The 19,836-nt window shown below is 37.9% G+C and overlaps 1 long non-coding RNA gene across 1 annotated transcript; it reads right to left on the reverse strand.

The window, feature by feature from the left end:
- Positions 1–2,209: 2,209 nt before the first annotated feature.
- On the reverse strand, positions 2,210–18,072 carry LOC113616522 (uncharacterized). The gene is made up of 3 exons (XR_003431317.1): positions 17,827–18,072; positions 17,639–17,713; positions 2,210–4,215 (listed from the first exon to the last, which is right to left on the reverse strand). It is a non-coding gene; the product is annotated as an uncharacterized LOC113616522 (long non-coding RNA).
- Between the last annotated feature and the right edge of the window lie 1,764 nt (positions 18,073–19,836).

Genomic DNA, 19,836 nt, shown 5'->3' on the forward strand with positions numbered 1-19,836 from the left:
TGTGGAGCTTACAGTCTATTGTGGAGAGACAAACACTAATCACAATAAATAAATAAAGTATATCAGGTGGTGATCAGTGCTTTGTAGGAAAACACAACACATAAAGTAGGATAAGGGGATAGAAAGTGCTGGTGAATGGGGCTATTTTAGATATGTTTGTCAGGGAATGCTTCTCTAGGAAGGTGACATTTGAGCCTACTGGAAGTGGGTGGGCAAGTCATCAGATTATCTGGGAAGAAGAATGTTCTAGACAGTGAGACTAGCAAGTACAAAGGCTCTGAAGAGGGGGGATACATGACATGTTTAAGGAACAGCAAGGAGGCCAGTGTGGCTGGAGAACAGTGAGTGATGGGGAAAGTGATAGGAGGCAAGGTCAGAGAGATGATGGGGACAAGACTGTGTAAAGAACTTTGGGCCACAGTGAGGGCTTTGGCTTTTATTCTGAGGGAGCCGGGAGCCATGGGAGAATTTTGAGCAAAGGAGGGACATGATCTGATATGGATTTTAAAAAGAATTTCAGCGAGTTCCCTGTGGTTAAGACTCCACACTTCCAATGCAGGAGGCACATGTTTGATCCCTGGTTGGGGAACTAAGATCCCACATGCCATGTGGCGCAGCCAAAAAATTAAAAAGTTTTTTAAAAAAAGAATTTCAGAGAAGAACTAGTAATGGTATTAGAACACCAGGCACAGGAAAAAAAAACAGACAACTACTAGGAAAACAAAAAGGTATACAACAGAGGATATGTAATCAGACTGTACTATGTTGTTTGGATGTGAACAATATTTACAATGCCATACTTAGACAAACAGCGATTACTGGCTGAACAAAAATTGTATAACATGTTTAAAGAAATAATAAATGCAACCACAAAGATGAGCAAGCAACAAGAGACTATTAGGGATGACAAGGAAGATTAGAAAGTGAAATATATGAAGTTTGTACAAATGAAAAATACAATTCTTGAAATAAAAAACTCAGTGGACAGATTAAACAGCAGATCAGACAGAGCTGAAGAGAGAATCAATAAGCTGAAAGATATATCTGAAGAAATTGCCTAGAATGAAGTGCAGGAAGACAAGAAGATAGAAAATATCAATGAAATGTTACGAGATATGGAAGATAGAATGAGGCGGTCCAAAATATGACCAACTGAATTCTGAGAAAGAAAATATAGAAAGAATGGAAGAAAGGCAATATTTGAAGAGATAATGGCTGAGAATTTTCCAGAAATTATGAAAAACATGAATCCAGAGGCATAAAGCACATTTCCAAAGTAGAATAATAAAAAAGAAATACATACCTAAACATTGATAGAATGAAACTGCAGAACCCCCTGAATATACCCCTCCCCTCCAAGAAAAAGAGAGAGAGAAAAGTAGTCAGAATATAAGAAAACAAAAACACCTACAAAAAACAGAAATTAGACTGATAGTGGACTTCTAATATTACCTATAACAACCTACCTTTTAAGAATGAGAATAAATACATTTACATATAACAGAGACTAGGAGAATTTAACACCAACAGATATGTACTAAAAGAGTATCTAAACATCGTAATCATAATGAAGGAAAATGATCCCAGAACAATGTTCTGAGATGCAAGAATGTATGCATGTAAATCCAAACACATACCATCTATATAAATTAATACTAATGATGATATATTAGTGAGGTCAGGGGAAGAAGGAACAAACTAACACACTCAAAAAAATAACATGTGGTCAAGATAGGAATGACTAGAGTTGAAGGTTCTAAGGTTCCTGCACTCTTTAAGAGGGAGGTTAAAATACTGTTTAACTTTAAACCTTGTAAGTTAAACATGCATGGTAAAATTTCAAGGATAACCACAGAAAGAAAGGAAAAAGAATAGGTAAATTCCAAACAGTAGGGAGGAAAAAAAATGATTAAGAAAGCAAACAAACAAATTTCAAAACTAAAAAGCAGGCCAAAAAAAAGAGAAAAATGAAGCATCGAAAAGGTGGTGGTAGGAAATAGAAATAAAAAAGTATGATGGGGGCTTCCCTGGTGGTGCAGTGGTTGAGAGTCTGCTTGCCGATGCAAGGGACATGGGTTCGTGCCCCGGTCCAGGAAGATCCCACATGCCGCAGAGCGGCTGGGCCCGTAAGCCATGGCTGCTGAGCCTGCGCGTCCGGAGCCTGTGCTCCTTAATGGGAGAGGCCACAACAGTGAGAGGCCCGTGTATCGCAAAAAAAAAAAAAAAAAAAAAAAAAGTATGATGGTAGAAACAAGTCCAAATATATCACAATAAGTGTAAACAGACTAAACTTGACCATTAAAAGACAGAGATTATTATATTAGATGTTTTAAAAGGTCCAACTATATGCCATTTCCAAGAGATATGATTAAAGCGTAAAGGCATGAAAACGTTGAAAAGTAAAAGGATGGAAAATTATATACCACACAAATCCTAAGAAGAAGAAAAGTTTGTGTTGCTATATTCATGTAAGATAAAATAGACTTCAAGGAAAAAATGCATTATCAGAAATAGAGAGGGTCATTACATGTTTACCAGGAATATATAACAATTCTCATTTTGAATATTCCTAATAAAATACCCTCAAAATAAGTAAAAGAAAAAAAAAGAACTACAAGGAGAAATAGACAAATCCACCATCATAACTGCATATTAACATACCTTATAATTATTGGTATATTACAACCAAAAAATCAGTTTAGATATAGAAAATGTGAACAATACGATTAACAAATTTGATAACAGACTTATGTGGAACTCTGTATTCAACAGTTAGAGAACATACATTCTTATAAATCACATAGGAAACATTAAAAAATACTGATCACCTATTAAGCCATAAAACAAGTCTCAATAAATTTCAGAATTTTTATCACACAGATCACATACTCTGACCATAATGCAATTAAAGATAGAGTTCAATAACATAAAGATAAACTTTAAAATCTCTAAACATTTAGAAACACACTTCTATATAACTTGCAGGTCAAAGAAGTAACCATGATGGAAATGCTGAAATACTTGGAACTGAACAGTAATGAAATATGACATGGCTGAACTTGTAGAAAAGCAGTAGTTAGAGGGAAAGTTACGTCCTTAAATGTGCAAAGTAGAAAACAAGAAAGACTGAAAATTAATAAGGCTGGTGTCCAATTTAAGAAATTAGAAAAATAACAACAAAATAAATCCAAAAAATGTGGAAGGAAGGAGATCAAAAAAGATAAGAGCAGAAATTAAAGAAATAGAAAACAAAGACAAAATAGAGAGGAGCAACAAAGCCAAAAGTTGGTTCTTTGAAAAGACTAGTAAAATAGACAAACCTCTGGTGAGATTGATCAAGAAAAAAAGTGAGAAGGCACAAATAACCAATATCAGCAATGAAAAAGGAGACATAACTACAGATTGTATACAGCAGAGAATAAAAAAATAAGGAAACTATGCCAATAAACTTGAGAAGGCGGACAAAATGCACCAATTCCTAGAAAACTATAACTTACCAAAACTGACTCAAGAAGAAAAAGAAATGCTGACTAGTCCTCTAACTACTAAAGGAATTGAAGCAGTAGTTAAAACTCTTCCTACTAAAAAACAAACAAAGGAACAAAAAACATCAGGAGGGAGAATTTTCCAATTGATATGTGGATGACAGGTAGGTGAAGAAATATTAATCCCCTTAGGCCTGGAAGTGTCCACGTAGGCCTTAAGGCAGTGGAGACCCTAGACAGGCCACTTCTCTCTATGGGCAGCCTCCTGTGGAGATCCTTAGAGGGTGGCCCTTAGTGAAATGGGGTCTGACAAATCCCTCTGCAGTCCCTGCAGGTGGTGAACACGAATGAGTAACATCCAGCACTCAGTTACTGCTCTGTAGTAAATGTGCTAAGCAGGGCCGAAGAGGAGCTCTAAGACTTGGACAGCCTCTTCAGTAGCCAGCTTCTGTAGTCTTCTGCTCACTGAGGACAAGGGGCCTGCGGAGCTGCTGGAGAAGTCTGTGTTCCAGTTGCCAAGAAACACCACACGACCCAAGTTGTGACTGGATGGGGTAGGGTTGGGTGCAAGGAGGCCAAGCAGGGGCTTTTGGAGAGTGTAGCTCCAGGTAGAAGCCCTGAAACTCTGTCTTCGCGAATATCAGATACTTCTATCCATTTGCAGCTGATGAGCCCTTTTAATGGTGTCCAAGCTAGCTGCAGGGTGATGGTTCTAACAATGATGCATGTTCTGCAAATAAGAGCTTTATCATTATTTTGAAATAGTTAATATGAAAGAGTTCAATTGGATTTGAAATCTAATCATATTATCACAAGATATTTTTAACAATATATTTGTCAGTGAAATAAAAAGAAAAGCTGTTAGATATAACTTCACTTTTTAAACATTTTTGAACAATTTAAAAGTTGGTTTGAAATACTTTATCACCTAATTGTACAAAGAAAGATTTGTATTGATGGTGACCATTAAGAATTTGAAGAATACATCATTAAAAAGTCTTGATCAGGATTTTTCTGTAGCCATTTTAAGCATAAAACCTGATATAAAATAAACATGTTATGGAAGCAGATTTCAAGTTTCTCATTCAAAATTTTGAAAATATTTTATTTAGAAGTTTAATATTCACTTAATATTAAAAAGAAAAGACCAAGGTGGTTTTACAGGAGAATTCTACCAAACAGATCATTCCAAAGTCATATAGCATCTTCCAGAATATTGTAAATGAGGAAACATTGACTCATTCTATGATACCAGCAGAACTTGATGCCAAAAGCAAATAAGGATAGCATGAGAAAGGAAAATTAAAGACCAATTTATGGACACAGGTACAGAAATCCTAAACAAAATATTAGCAAACTGAATCTAGTATTGTAGAAAAAGGAAAAGATCACGACCAAGTTATGTTTATACCAGAAATGCAAAGGTAGTCTAACATAAGGAAAATCTATAAATGTCATTTACCACATCATCAGATTATTGGAGGGAAAAAAACATAATCATCCTAAGAAACAGAAAATGTATCTGATAAAAAATTCAACACCCTTTCATGATTTAAAAACAATAACAAAAACTTCTTAGCATGGAGGAACAGGATGGAACTTGCTTAATCTGATAAAAACTGTAGGAATCTACAGCAAATATTGTTCTTACTAGAGAAAAGTTAGTGGTGTTTCCTCTAAAATATCCAACAAGACAAGGATGCCCACTACATCTTTTCTATTCATCACTGTACTGGAGGCCCTGGCCATCTCAGTAAGACAAGAAAAATAAATTAAAAGCATAAAGATTGGAAAGGAAAAAACAAAACTCTCATTATTAATAGCTGATATGGTTGTCAACATAGAAAACACAAAAGAATATGTAGACAACTTAAAAGGAAGCAGGGTTCCTTGAGAAATGGTCGATTCTGGGGTTGGGACTGGGGCAGGAAGATAAAAGATGAGTAGGGAGTATCTTGTAGTGCTGACAAGTAAGGAAGTACTTAAAAACAAAAGGATGGGGCCATGTCAACGGGACACAGAAGCCAACCTAAAAGAGCCCCTGGTGACCAAAGCTGGAACAATTTGAGCCACAAGACAAATAACAGTATTGGATTTATATCTCAAATTATTAAACAAATATGGCATGAGTTCATACTGATATAAACAAGTAACTGAATAAATAAGTAAGTAAATAAAGGAGAAGAAACAAATCTTTTTTACAGAAGAATTCCAAATAATATATGTAATTACATCCCCTTCCAGAGGTGAAGCTTAATTCCTTCCCTTCTTGAGGGTGGGCTAGATTCTTTCAAAGAACAGAGAATGAAAAGGGAAAAAAAATACCAACTTTACAGTGGAGAAACCTGGCAAACACTACCTTAACTAAGTGGTGAAGGTCAACATCACCAGGGATGTCATAGGGATTTCACATACCCCTGATATGATGTGATGAAAAGGGCACTTCAACTCTGTGGTATTCCTTCCAAGAACAACCCCAGTCTAATTATGAGGAAAACTTCAGACAAATCCAAATTGAGGGACATTCTATAGTACATCTCAAAACTGTTAAGCTTATAAAAAACAAGGAGACTAAGAAAATGTCATAGACCATAAGACACTAAAGAGACATGACAACTTAAATGCAATGTGGTATTTGGAATTGGCTCCTAGAACAGAAAAAGGACATTAGTGGGAAAACTGATACATCTATATACAGTCTGAAGTTTAGTTAATAGTAATATACCAATGTTGTTTTCTTAGTTTTGACAAAAATATCACAGCGAAGAGTACACAGGAACTCTCCATACTGTCTCTATTTACTTTTCTATAACTAAAATTATTCTAAAATTAAAAGTTTGCTTAAAGGTAATGAAAGTTTATAAAGCAAGGTGAATGGCTATAATAACAATATAAAAAATTAACTTCATTTCTATATACCTGCAAAAGAGATAAAACACATTAAATAACAAGATCTCATTCATAATAGCAGTAAAAGCCATAAATACCAAGGAAAAAAATCTAACACAAGATATGCAAGACCTTATACAGAAAATTATAAAGTTCTACCAAAAGACATTCAATAATTTATTTAAAATGAAAGGATACATCATGTTTATAGCTAGGAAGACTCAACATCATAAACATATCAATTCTCTTCAAACTGATCTACAGATTTATTTCAATTCCAATATTTCTGTAGAACACGACAAGCTTATTCTGAAATGTGCTTGAAATAACAAAGGGCCAAGAATATATGATACTCCTGAAGAAAAATATGATGGGAAGATTTTGCTCTATCAAATATCAAGATTCTTTACGAAGCTAAAGTAATTAAAGGTAGTGTGGTACTGATTCAGGGGCAAAAAGTTGGCCAGTAGCAGAGATCCCAGAAACAGACCTACACAGATGTGAAACTTTGATGTATGATAGAAGTGGCACTTCAGATAATTAGGCTATCTGTGGGGAAAATAACACAACTGGGTTCCTATCTCATAATTTACACTACACAAAAATCAATTCCAGTTAGATTAAGGACTTAAAAGTTAAAGGTAAACCTTTAAACTTTTATTAGAAGAAAATAAAGAATATCTTCATGACCATAGGTTAGGGAAGACAACACACAAAAAGTGCTGGCTACAGAGAAAAAACTGAATTGTTCAACTCATTTAAAATTAGGAATTTCTGCTCATGCAAAGACACTATAAAGAAAAAAAAGGCCACAAACTGAGAGAAGATATTCACATATAACTGACAAATGAGGAGTATGCAAATAATTAAATAACTTCTGTAAATCAATAAAAATTATAAAAATATCAATTTTTAAAATGGACAAAAGATATTAACAGTCATTGCACAGAAGAAGAAACATGTGTGGCCAATAAACGTGAAAAGATGCTCAATTATATTAGTAATTTGAAAAATGCTAATTAAGTCCACAAAGACTCACTATAATGACAAAAAATTAAAAGTGGCACAATATCAAGTATTAATAAGGTGTATATGAATCAATGGGACCTCTTACAAATTGCTGAAAGGTGTGTAAATTGGTACCAAGAGTTTAAAATACATTTTGGCATAATCCCGTCAAGCTGAATGTTTACATGTCTTATTAACCAGCAATTCCATACATAGGTATATACCTTAGAAAAATGGGTGTCCATGTGTACAAGGAGACATGTACAAGAATGTTCATAATAGCACTTTTTATAAGAGCAAAAAGCTAGAAATGACCCAAATGTCCCTCAACAGGTAGATGGGTGAATAATTTAAGGTCACCCAATGAAATATCATATGGCATTGAGAATGAACAAGCTACAGCTACATGCAAAACAGGTGAATCTTGGAAACACGATGATGAATGAAAAAAGTAAGTCACAGAAGACCACATACAGTATGATACTATTTTTTTCAGAGCTCACAACCAAGCCAAAACCACAATGTATTGGTTAAGCATCTCCACAAATATGAAAAAAAATCAAAAAGAGCAAGGGAATGTTAAACACAAGACTTAGGAGAGTGGTAATTTCTGGCAGGAGGGGTGGGAAATGGGACTGAAAATGACACAGGGATAGATGCTATCATTAATGCTGTTCTTGGGCGGGGTTGGAGTTCCTGGGTTTTCATTATCTCTATAACTTATGTACATAATGTATATATTCTTTTATTATACGTGTAAGATATTTTATATGAACAAACAGGGAATGGGAGAAGAGTAGGAAGAAGTGAAGAATGACAACTCTTTTGAAGAGTTTTGTTGTTAGAGGAATAGAGAAATAAAGCCATATTTGCAAGGGGATGTGGGATGAAGAGAGTTTTACATTTTTTAAAGATGGGAGCAACAGGAGATCAATGGAATGGCAGAGTGAGGACTTTGGTGAGCCAGCTATCCCTCTAAGACAATGAAAATAAGGGCAAACAAACTAAAATCAATCAGTTCAAAACTCTGGCAATTAACAAAGGCATAGAATGAAGTGAAAATCATTGATCCAAGAGAAACGACTGAATCTTGGCAAGACAGCAGGTTCTGTGCCTTTTTTGTGTGTGACATTTTAACTTGTGGCTATTCCCATCCTCCCTCCCTCTCCAGCTTAGTGGTTCAGTAGCCAAAAGCTAAATAAATTCCAGAAAACAGGGAGATGCCTTGGTCAGGAATTTAAAAGGAAATCCTAGAGAATGAGACAACTATAGAGAACTCTGAAAAGTTCTGACATATTCCTGGGACTCTAAAGGGCTGTGCACAAGAAAGAGCTGGAAGAGGAGAGGGCCCAAGTCATTACTTATGGCTGACTGTGAGGCCCTGTGCAAGCAGAAAGTGAGAACTCAGGCTGGCCTATAATCTGGCTGAAGTTTGAAGGCATGCCTTCTTACACAGACCCCCTTGGCAGAGGGTAGAAGACATATAGACAAGGTATTTAAGGACATCTGACCAATCACTGGCTGACCACCAAATTATACTTACCAGGTGTGACCCCTAGGAATCCAGGCTTAAAAATAAAAACAAGATCTTTTTTAAAAAAAAAGTTAGCAGAGAACTCAGAGGCCACATAATGCAGGGAATATAGAATCCACAGAATTAGTCAAGAAAAGTTGCCAAACAAATAAATGACAACAAGAACAATAACAACAACCACACAACACACACACACACACACACACACACACACACACACACACACACCAGAACAACAAACCTTGAGGGTGGAAGAGTCTGATACTAGAGTTGTTAGAGGAGAATATCTAAAATGTCCAATTTTTTTTTTTTTTTTTTTGTGGTACACGGGCCTCTCCCGTTGCGGAGCACAGGCTCCGGACGCGCAGGCTCAGCGGCCATGGCTCATGGGCCTAGCTGCTCCGCGGCATGTAGGATCTTCCAGGACCGGGGCACGAACCCGCGTCCCCTGCATCGGCAGGCAGACTCTCAACCACTGCGCCACCAGGGAAGCCCTAAAATGTCCAATTTTTAACAAGAAATTATGAGACATACAAAGAAACAGTAAAGTATGTTACATATACAGGGGAAAAAGCAGCCAAAAGAACATGTACCTGAAGGGGCCAATGTTTGGGACTTAGACAAAGACTTTATACTAGCTATTATAAATATTTTTGAAGAACTAAAGGAAACAATATCTAAAGAATTGAAGGAAAGTGTGAGAACAATGTCTCACCAAATAGAGAATATCAATAAAGAGATAGAAATCATTTAAAAAATCAAATAGAAAATCTGGAGTTGAAAGTTATAATAACTGAAATAAAAATTTCACTTAGAGGGGCTCACCATCATATTTGAGCTGGCAGAAGAGAGAAAAGGTAAATTTGATGATAGGTCAAATAGAGATTATCCATTTCTTAAAAGCAGAAAGAAGAAAGAATGAAAAAAAAAAGAAACAGTCTCAAACACCTGTGGGACACCATCAAATGTACCAACATATACATAATGGGAATCTTGGAAGGACAAGAGGATGAGAAAGGGGCTAAAACATCACAAATTTGATGAAAGATATTAATCTATACATTTAAGAAGCTCAAGTAGAATAAACTGATCAAAGACAAGAAAATCTTGAATGTAGCAAGAGAAAGATGACTTATTGAATATAAGGAATACTCAATATAAGGGATACTCAATTGAATATAAGGGATACTCAATATAAGGGATACTCAATAATTGAATATAAGGGATACTCAATAAGTGTATAAGGGATACACTCAATAATGAATGTAGCAAGAGAAAGATGACTTATTGAATATAAGGGATACTCAATAATATAAGGGATACTCAATAAGGGATACTCAATAAATATAAGCTGATTTATCATCAGAAACCATGGGGGCCAGAAGACAGTGTAATGATATCTTCAAAATGTTGAAAGAAAGAGACGGAGACTTCTTTATCCAGCTAAACTGTCCTTCAAACATAAAAGAAAAGTTAAGATAAACAAAAACTGAAAGAATTTGTTGCTAGCAGACCTATCCTACAAGAAATACTAATTTCAGGCTGAAGTTAAAGGACAGTAAATGGTAACTTGAAGGTAACTACACAGGTATTATAAGAGAAAGTACTTTTGTTTGTAATACTTTTATTCTCCTATCTGTTTTAAAAGATAACTACATAAAGCAATAATAATAAAACTGCGTTGGTAGGCTTATAATGTATAAAGAGGTAATTTGTATGATAATAATACTATGAAGCAAAGGAGAGGGAACAGAGATATATTAGAGCAAAGTTGTTATATACTATTGAAATTAAGTTAGAATTAACCCAAAGTGGATTTTCTCAAGTTAAGATGTTAGTTGTAATCCCTAGGGCAACCACTAAGAACTTAACTCAAAAATATATAGTTAACAAGGAAATTTAAAAGTTATACTAGAAAATATCTACTTGATACATAAGAAGAGAGGAATCGAAGAACAAAGAAACAGAAAAGACATAAGACATACACAAAGCAAGTATCAATCCTTCACAAACTCTTCCAAAAAATATAGGAGGAAACACTTCCCAATTCATTTTATACAACCTGTATTATCCTGATACCAAAATCAAAGACATCACAAGAAAACTACAGACCAATATCCCTTATGAATATAGATGTAAAAATCCTCAACAAAATACTAGCAAACCAAGTCCAGCAACATATATAAAGTATTATATAACATGACCAACTAGGATTTATTTCAGGAACGCAGTTAGTTTACTACCTGAAAATTCATCAATGTAATATACCATATTAATAGAACAAACATAAACTCCACATGATCACCTCAGTAGATGCAGACAAAGCATTTGACAAAATCCAACACCCATTCATAGCAAAAACACTCAGAGAACTAGGAGTAGAAGGGAACTTCCTCAATTTGATAAAGGGTATCTATGTAAAACCCACAGCTAACAACATGCTTAATGGAGAAAGACTCAATACTTTCCCCCTAAGATCAGGAACAAGACAAGGATGTCTGCGCTCATTACTTCTAGTCAATACTGTAGGTCTAGCCAGGATAACTGGTCAAGAAAAATAAATACAAGGCATCCAAATTGGAAAATAAAAGTAAAACTATCTCTATTTGTAGATGACACGATTTTATATATAGAAAATCCTAAGGAAACCACTAAAAACTATTTGAACTAATAAACAAGTTCAGAAATGTGACAGGACAGAAATCAATAAACGGAAATCAACTGTATTTCTACACACTAGCACTTAACAATCAGCAAGTGAAAGTAAGAAAACAACTCCATTTATAATAGTAGCAAAAAGAATAAAATACCTAGGAATAAATTTAACAAAATAAGTGCAAGACTTGTACGCTGAAAACTACAAAACACTTCTGAAAGAAAGAAGATCTAAATGGAAAGATTTCCCATGATCATGGATCAGATGACTTAATATCGTTAAATGGCAATACTTCCCAAATTGATATATAGATTCAACACAATCCCTATAAAAATTTCGGCTGATTTTCTGCAGAAATTGACAAGATGATCCTAAAACTCATATGGAAATGAAAAGGACTTAGAACAGTCAAAATAAATCTTGAAAAAGAATTACAAAGTTGGAGGAATCCCATTTCCTGATTTCAAAATTTACTACACAGTTAATTTAATCAAGACAGTGTGCTCTGGCATAGTGACAAACATATCGATTAGTGGAATAGAATTGAGAGTCCAAAAATTAACTGTTACATTTATGATTTATGGTCAACTGATTTTTCACAAGGTTGTCAAGACAATTCAATGAGGGAAAGAATACTCTTTTCAACAAAAGGTGCTGGAACAACTAGATATCCACAAGTAGAAGAATGAAATTTGGACTCCCTACCTCACAGCATGTACAAAAATTAACTCAAAATGGATCACTGGCCTAAATTTAAGAGCTAAAACCATGCAATTCCTGGAAGAAAAAGGAATAAATCTTTGTGACCTTGGTTTATGGAGTGGTTTCTTGGATACGACACAAAAAGCTCAAATGATAAAAGAAAAAAACACATAAATTGAACTTCATCAAAATTAAAAACTTTTGTGCATCAAAGGACACCACGAGGAAAGTGAAAAAACAGGGACTTCCCTGGTGGTCCAGTGGTTAAAACTTTGTCTTCCAATGCAGGGGGTGCAGGTTAGATCCCTGGTCGGGGAGCTAAGATCCCACATGCCTTGTGGCCAAAAAACCAAATAAATAAATAAATAAAACAGAAGCAATATTGTAACACATTCAATAAAGACTTTAAAAATGGTTCACATCAAAAAAAAAAAACTTTAAAAAAGTGAAAAAATAACCCACAGAATGGAAGGAAAGATGTACAATTCATATATCTGCTAAGAGACTTGTATCTAAAATATATAAAGAATCCTTACAATCTAACAATAAAAAGACAAATAATCTAACTTTAAAAGGGCTAAGGATTTTAATAGACATTTCTCAAAAAAAGATATACAAATAGCCAATAAACACATGAAAAGATGTTCAACATCGTTAATTATTAGGGAAATGCAAATAAAAACCACAATGAGATACCACTTCATACCCATTAGGATGGCTATAATAAAAAAGACAGACAATAAGAAGTGTTGGTGAGGATATGGAGAAATTGAAACCCTCAAACATTGCTGGTGTGAATGTAAAATGGTGCAGCCACTTTTGCAAACGGTTTGGTAGTTCCTCAAAAAGTTAAACATAGAGTTGCCATATGACCAAGCAATCCCACTCCTAGGTATCTACCCAAGAGAAAAGAAAACATACATTCACACAAAAACTTGTACACAAATGTCCTTAGCAACAGTATTTAAAATAGCCAAACGTGAAAACAACTGGAATATCTATCAACTGACTAATGAATAAACAAAATGTAGTATATTCACACAATGGAATATTATTTGGCAATAAAAGCAAATGTCACATGCAACAACATGGATGGACCTCAAAACCAGTACGCTAAGTGGAAGAAGCCACTCATAAAGGCCAATATATTGTATGATCCAATTTATATAAGATGTCTAGACTAGACAAATCAATAGAGACAGAAAGTGCATTAGTGGCTGCCTACAGTTGTGGGGAGGGGAGTCATGGGGAGTAACTGCTAATGAGTATGGAGCTTCTCTTAGGGGGGAATAAAAATGTTCTAAAATTGATTGTGGTGATGGCTGCACAACACTGTGAATATACTAAAGACCACTGAATAGTACCCTTTTAAAGGGTGAATTTTATGGTGTGTGAAATATATCTCAATAAAGCTGTAACAAAAAGATGGAAGCAACAACAGGATGTCTGTGTGCTAATGGGAATGAATTTGTAGAGAGGGGGAAATTGAGGTAGGAGAGAGAGGGGGATATTGCTGAAGCAATGTACTCAAGTAGGTAAGAGGATGGGATCTAGTGCCAAAGTGGAAGGACAGGATTTTGATGACAGCAGGGACAGTTTTTCCATAATAACAGAAAAGAAGGCAGAGTATATGAGTACAGATGCTGCTTGGTGGTTGGATGTGGTAGTGGGAATCAGTGGAGGTTTTCTTTTGATGGTTTAAAATTTTCAGTCAAGTATGCAGCCTGAGCCTAGGATGGGAGAGGAGGTGTTGGAGATTTGAGGAGAGAGAAGGTATGAAATAGTTATCTAGAAGGATAGGACAGTGAATGGCCTAAGAAAGTACAGTGGAGCTGGCAGAGGTGGATTTAAGCAGGGCTGGGGTTTTGCCTGATAAGTATGCTAAAGTGACAGAGGGCAAGGGAAGTGAGGATGTATGCAAGGGAATGATTATTATGATGGACCACGGAATCTAAGCTGATTGAAGGAAGGACATGGGAACATGGAGGAAGTAGAGGGTAATGAAAACGTTCAGTTCCAGTGGCATTGAAGGATTGTTGGAATTGGGGTGCTAGAGGGAGTGAGCTAGAAGGATAAGTACTGGTTGGAGAGCAGGATGCCTGAAACTGAGATTATGGAGGAGATGCAGTCACAGATACTGATAAGAAGGGTAAGACTATCAGGGTGCGTGGCTGAGGTGGGGCTGAAAGGCAAGAGCACTGTAGAAGAGCAGACAGAACTGAGAGACAAGACCACTGGAAGGGTCATCTACGAGGATATTAAAATCACCAAGAAGTAGGACTGGAGTAGTGTTATAGAGTGACAGTAAGCTAGTAGCTAAATCCTTCTAGGAATGAGGCGTGACTGGGGCAGGTATGTGTGTATGTCTGTACCTGACTACAACACACAGGTAGGTGATGGTATAGTCTGATGAGTTGAGATTTAAAACAAAGTGGTTGATATTTATATAATCTTAATGTATCTCTCTACAAATTACTTATTAATTACAAAGGAAAAAGAGTAACTACAATGGAGAAACCTGGAGACACTAACTTAAACAAATAGTCAATGTGAACAAAACCAGTATTGGGATAAACTGACATCATGTGCCTCCTGATATAAAGCACTGAAGACACATCTCTTCTGTGGTATTCTTGCCAAAATTACATAACTTAACTGTAATCACAAGGAAACATCAGACAAACCCAAGTTCTATAAAATAGCTGGCCAGGACTCTTCAAAAGTATCAAAGTCATGAAAGACAAAGAAAGACTAAAGAACTGTCCCAGATTAAAAGTGCCTAAGGAGATATGACAACTAAACACAATGTGGGATCCTGAATTAGATCCTAGAATAGAAAAATTATATTAGTGGAAAAACTGATGAAATTCAAATAGGTTCTGTACTTTCATTAAGAGTATTGTACCAATGCTAATTTCCTAATTTTGATAATTGAACTGTACTTGTATAATTTCTTAACATTTGGGGAATGTAAGTGAAGGATATATGGGAATTCTTTGTACTATTTTTATAACTTTTTAAAAGTCTGAAATTATTAAAAATAAAAAATTTTAATTCTAAAAAACCAGAGCGTTTAAGGAGGAGGGAGAGAAAATGTCTGGGAAGGACATATAGAGTGAGGACACCTACCCCCATGTCCTGGCCTCCTGGCAGGAGGGGTATGAGGAGGCTGCTGGGGGAGCAGAGTGCTCAGGGGAAAGCCAGATTTCTATTCAAGCAGTGGTTCTCAGTGGGGGATTGAATAGACAGTCAAGGGGTGTTTCGGAGACATTTTTGACTGTCAAAATAATTGGAGATTATAGTGACATTTAGTGGGCATTGACCAGGGATGCTCAGCATTCTGCAGTGCACAAGACAGCTCCACACAGCAAAGAATCGTACTGCATCCCATATGACTTTAGAATGTTCCACCAGACAATCATGTAGGTGAAAAACGTGTTCATTCATTCATTCAACAAACATTTATTGATTGAGCCTACTGTGTCCAAGCACTGTTTTAGGTAATAGGGATACATCAAGGCACAAAAAAGACAACCATCTCTGCCCTTCTGGAGTTTACAATCTAGTGGGAGAGTCAAACAATAAACAACAAACATAATAAAGATATGTAAGAGAGTGAGGAGCACTATGGAAAAAACAGATAAGGGTACGTGCTAGGGGATAGTTGCAATTTTAAACAGGATGGTTGGGGTAGGCCTCATTGAGAAAGTGACATCTGAGTAGAGGCCTGAAGGAGGTGAGGGCATGAGCTTTGTGGATATTGGTGGGGGGCAAGCATTCTAGGTACAAGGGATGGCCTAGTACAAGCCCCTGAGGTGGATGTGTGCCTAATATGTTCAAGTAGCCTAGAGGAGGTCAGGATGGGTGAAAGAGAGGGAGCAAATGGGGACAGTGGTAGGAGATGAGGTCAGAGAGGTTATGGGAGCCAGATCATGGATTTTAATATATAATGACTTTTACAGTAATTCAACAACCATATAAATTGAGGGAAGATTGCACTTTGTTTTGTTTAGAACCTTATGAAGAATTGTTCATCATCTAGGAAAATTGCATCACCCTATCCATGGTTTCTGAGTCACAGTGTAGCTGTCACACTCCCAGGTACAAGCATCGTATGTGCAAGACCATTTCATTATGTCTTCTAGTGGAATTATATCCCAGCCTTTACATATTGAAATACATATTGTTTTATTATAAATTATTTTTCCTTTACTTCTCCCTTATATTGAATTAGACATTTTATTGATTTGGGGGGGAATTATGTGTGTAGACAGATTCTATTATCTATGCACTTCAATTCAGAACAGTGAAAGAGATGTTTCAAAACATACATCATAAAAATGGAGTGTTGTGTTCAAAAGGTATGAGAACCACTAAGGCATGGCAAGAAAACAATGGGACTATTCAGAAATCAGGGAGAGAATGAAGGGGATTTTGCTGATGACTGAAGGTGAGTTCCAGAGGCCTGGTCAATTCCAGGGCTGTATGGGAATGTAACTAGGAGACCCCTGGTCTCTGATCTTCTTGTGGAGACTAACACGATACAGGATAAGGGCCTGATCCACTTTTTCATCTAAGCTGCTCCCCACCCTGGCGGAGGGTGTCTCACCTGTTTAACACAGGAGGGTGGGGAACAAAGAGGGTTGTCTCCTCAATGAGGCCAGAAGCAGCCTAAGGCCAGCTCCATTTGTTTACCCCCAGAACAGACAAGAACCCCAGACTAAGCTCATAGGCACTCTCAGGCCAAGCTCATTGCTATAAACAATGCACCTCTAACCTGTTTAGGGATGGGAAAGAGGCAGAAAAAGGAAAAGCAATAACAGAGAAAGACAGAAGCATTCAGAAAGAAGAACAAGTTGGGGTGGGGGTAGGGTCAGAGACAGGGAGAAAATAAAGCCAAAGGCCAAGAGAGACTATATTCTTTTCAATTATAACTGTCATTATTTATTGAAACTTTTCAAGGGGCCAGGCACTGGGCAAAGTGATGCACTGTATTGTCTCAGGTGGAGATTATTAGACTCCCATTTGACAGATGGGGAAACTGAGGCCCAGCTGGGTGAGGCTCAAGGTCTTATGGCTAGTTTTAACTGGTTGGGTCAGGATTCAGCCTTATAGGCCTGGGCGGTCTACTATATCTCAGAGAGGGAGCCAGACAGAAAGATAGAGACAAACAGAAAGATGGAGATAGAGACAGAGGAAGGGGGAACGGGGTGGGCAGAGAGTGAGAGACAGACGGAGACTTACAGACACGCAAGCAGACGATCACGTGAGCTGCAGACCTGCACAGTACACCGTTTCCCAAGAGACAGGAATTGGGGGACCGCGGAGGGTGGGCATGGGCGGTGGGCTCCGCAGGGTACTCACCTGGTTGCCGTCTGGGGGCCGCAGGAGCACTCGCCCTCCCCTTGCTACCCGCACGATACTCCGCAACCCGCTGACCTAGGGTTGAGAGGCCGCCCAGGTAAAAGCTCGCTCAGGTCCCACCCCTCACGCGCTCCAGCCCGGCATCTTTCCCACCGCGTCCTCCACCCCACGTCTTTACAGCGTCTCACCGGGAACCTCGGGCCGTCGGTGCAGCCGCTGCCTCGCGCGAGTAGATTCCAGGGACCGGCAGCTGGATCTCGCGAACGCACTGGACGCGTCCCTCCCGCTTGCTGGAGCGCTAGCGGGGTCGCAGGCCGCCACCGCTACCGACGGCTCCAGACTCCCATTGGAGGAGTGCCCTCCTGTCTTCCCTGGGATTGGCTGGAGATGGACACACTTTATTTTTACCCCCCAAGCCAGGATCCAGGCCGAAGAAAACCCGCCCCTTTGGGGGTCTTTGATTGGTTTATAAGCTAAGCCCACCCTCTAATAGGATTGGCCAGGAGGAGGATCTTCATCGCTTTTTGCCAGTCCATTCGACAGGTCTTCGGGCAGTTAGTTGGGAGCACGCAGGCGCGAACCCCAAAGTGAGGCCTGGCGCGAGTCACAAGACGATCGGAGGCGCGCGGCTTCTTGACGTCTTATTCTCCGTAAGCCACCTTGCGTGAGCCACCGCTCCGCTAAGAGACACGACTCTGCCCTCAGTTTTCCATAGCTTACCCCCACCTGCAGGGATTTCTGAGCCAGGTTTCTCTCGCTCAAAGTGAACGTAGTTCCTAGTTTTATCCCTGGAGGATGAGGTGGTTATAGAGGTCTGGCCAGTCACCCACCAGCCCCTGCTACTTACTGATTAAGACATTGGTCGAGTGACAGCCTCGCTTGGAGCCTCAGTTTAACCATCTGTGAAATGGGAAGATAATTTAAAAAAATCTTCCCTGAAAATGCCATTCATTCAATGGAGGATTCAATGAGAGAACATAAATTAATTGCCTGGAGCATAAATAATTAAGGTCTCCCCTCCCAATTCTTGCCTTTGCCGTTGTTTCAGACTTAGGGAACTATGGCCCAGAGAGGCAAACTGTTTGGCTTGAGGTCACACAGCAATAAGACCCAGCATAAAACCTAGGCTTCTGTCCTCCAAACGAAAGGGGTTTAAGAAGAAAGGAGATACAGGAAGGCCCTTCCTATTACCAGGGTTTCTTAATTTGGGTTCACAGATCTCCCTCCAATCCAGTCCAGGGACAGGGTTTAGAGGGGTCCATGAATTTGGATGGGAAAAAAATTACATCTTTGTTTTCACTCTCCTCTAATTGAAATTTAGCATCTTTTCAGTAAAGAATGTAACTGACCATAGTATAATAGTGATAGTACCTGTGACTCTGTTACTAATAGAAATCACAGAGATTTTTATATCATATTATAGATGTTGTACATTTCTTGAAATATCATGTAATCTCATCTCTATCTCAAAATCATGATTGTCATTAGACTCTCCATTAGATCTCACAAGGATCATATATATTACTATAACATATTTGCTTTTCCATATTTTAGTAACTATTTTTCAATATAGTCAATATTTTGTGGCTCTAGGTATCTTATTTTATGCATTCAAAAGATACTGTTTTCTGAGAAAAGATGCATAGGCTTCACCAGATCACCAAACAGGTCCATGGCACACAAAAAATGTTAAGAACACTTGTCTTCAACTCTGGGCTCCAGGGGGACAAAGACTTGGTCTATTCATGTTTCCTTGTTGTAGTCCTATCACCGAGTTTCTATCAGGCACACAGCAGGTGCTCAGTAATGTTTACTGAATGAAAAATAGGATGCTTCCTAATGAAAAACAGGATCCTCCACACCCCCAACTGAGGGAGCCACTGATGGCCTTTTTGATCACCAAAGAAAGAGGGATCTAGTTTCCTGAATCTAGTTTTGTCCCTGCCAATCTGCTTTTATTCACAGAAGTGGGTGGTACTTTTAAGGTCTGGCCCCAGGAAGTCCTTGGAACCTTACCCTCAGGAGCAGGGCCCTCTGCTCCAAGGGAGTTGGGTGAGTTGTGAAGGATACAAGGACAAGTAGCTTCAGCATGGGAAAGGCCCTGGGGCACATTGGGCCTATGACTCCTCATTCTCCTCCTGGTTTCTGTTTGGGGTCCCAGCAAAAGGGCCTGTCTTCACTGGTCTTCAGCAAAGACT

Source organism: Aethalodelphis obliquidens, unplaced genomic scaffold (assembly GCF_003676395.1).
Source record: "Aethalodelphis obliquidens isolate GAN/ISIS:26980383/991018 unplaced genomic scaffold, ASM367639v1 scaffold147, whole genome shotgun sequence".
Classification (NCBI taxonomy): Eukaryota; Metazoa; Chordata; class Mammalia; order Artiodactyla; family Delphinidae; genus Aethalodelphis; species Aethalodelphis obliquidens.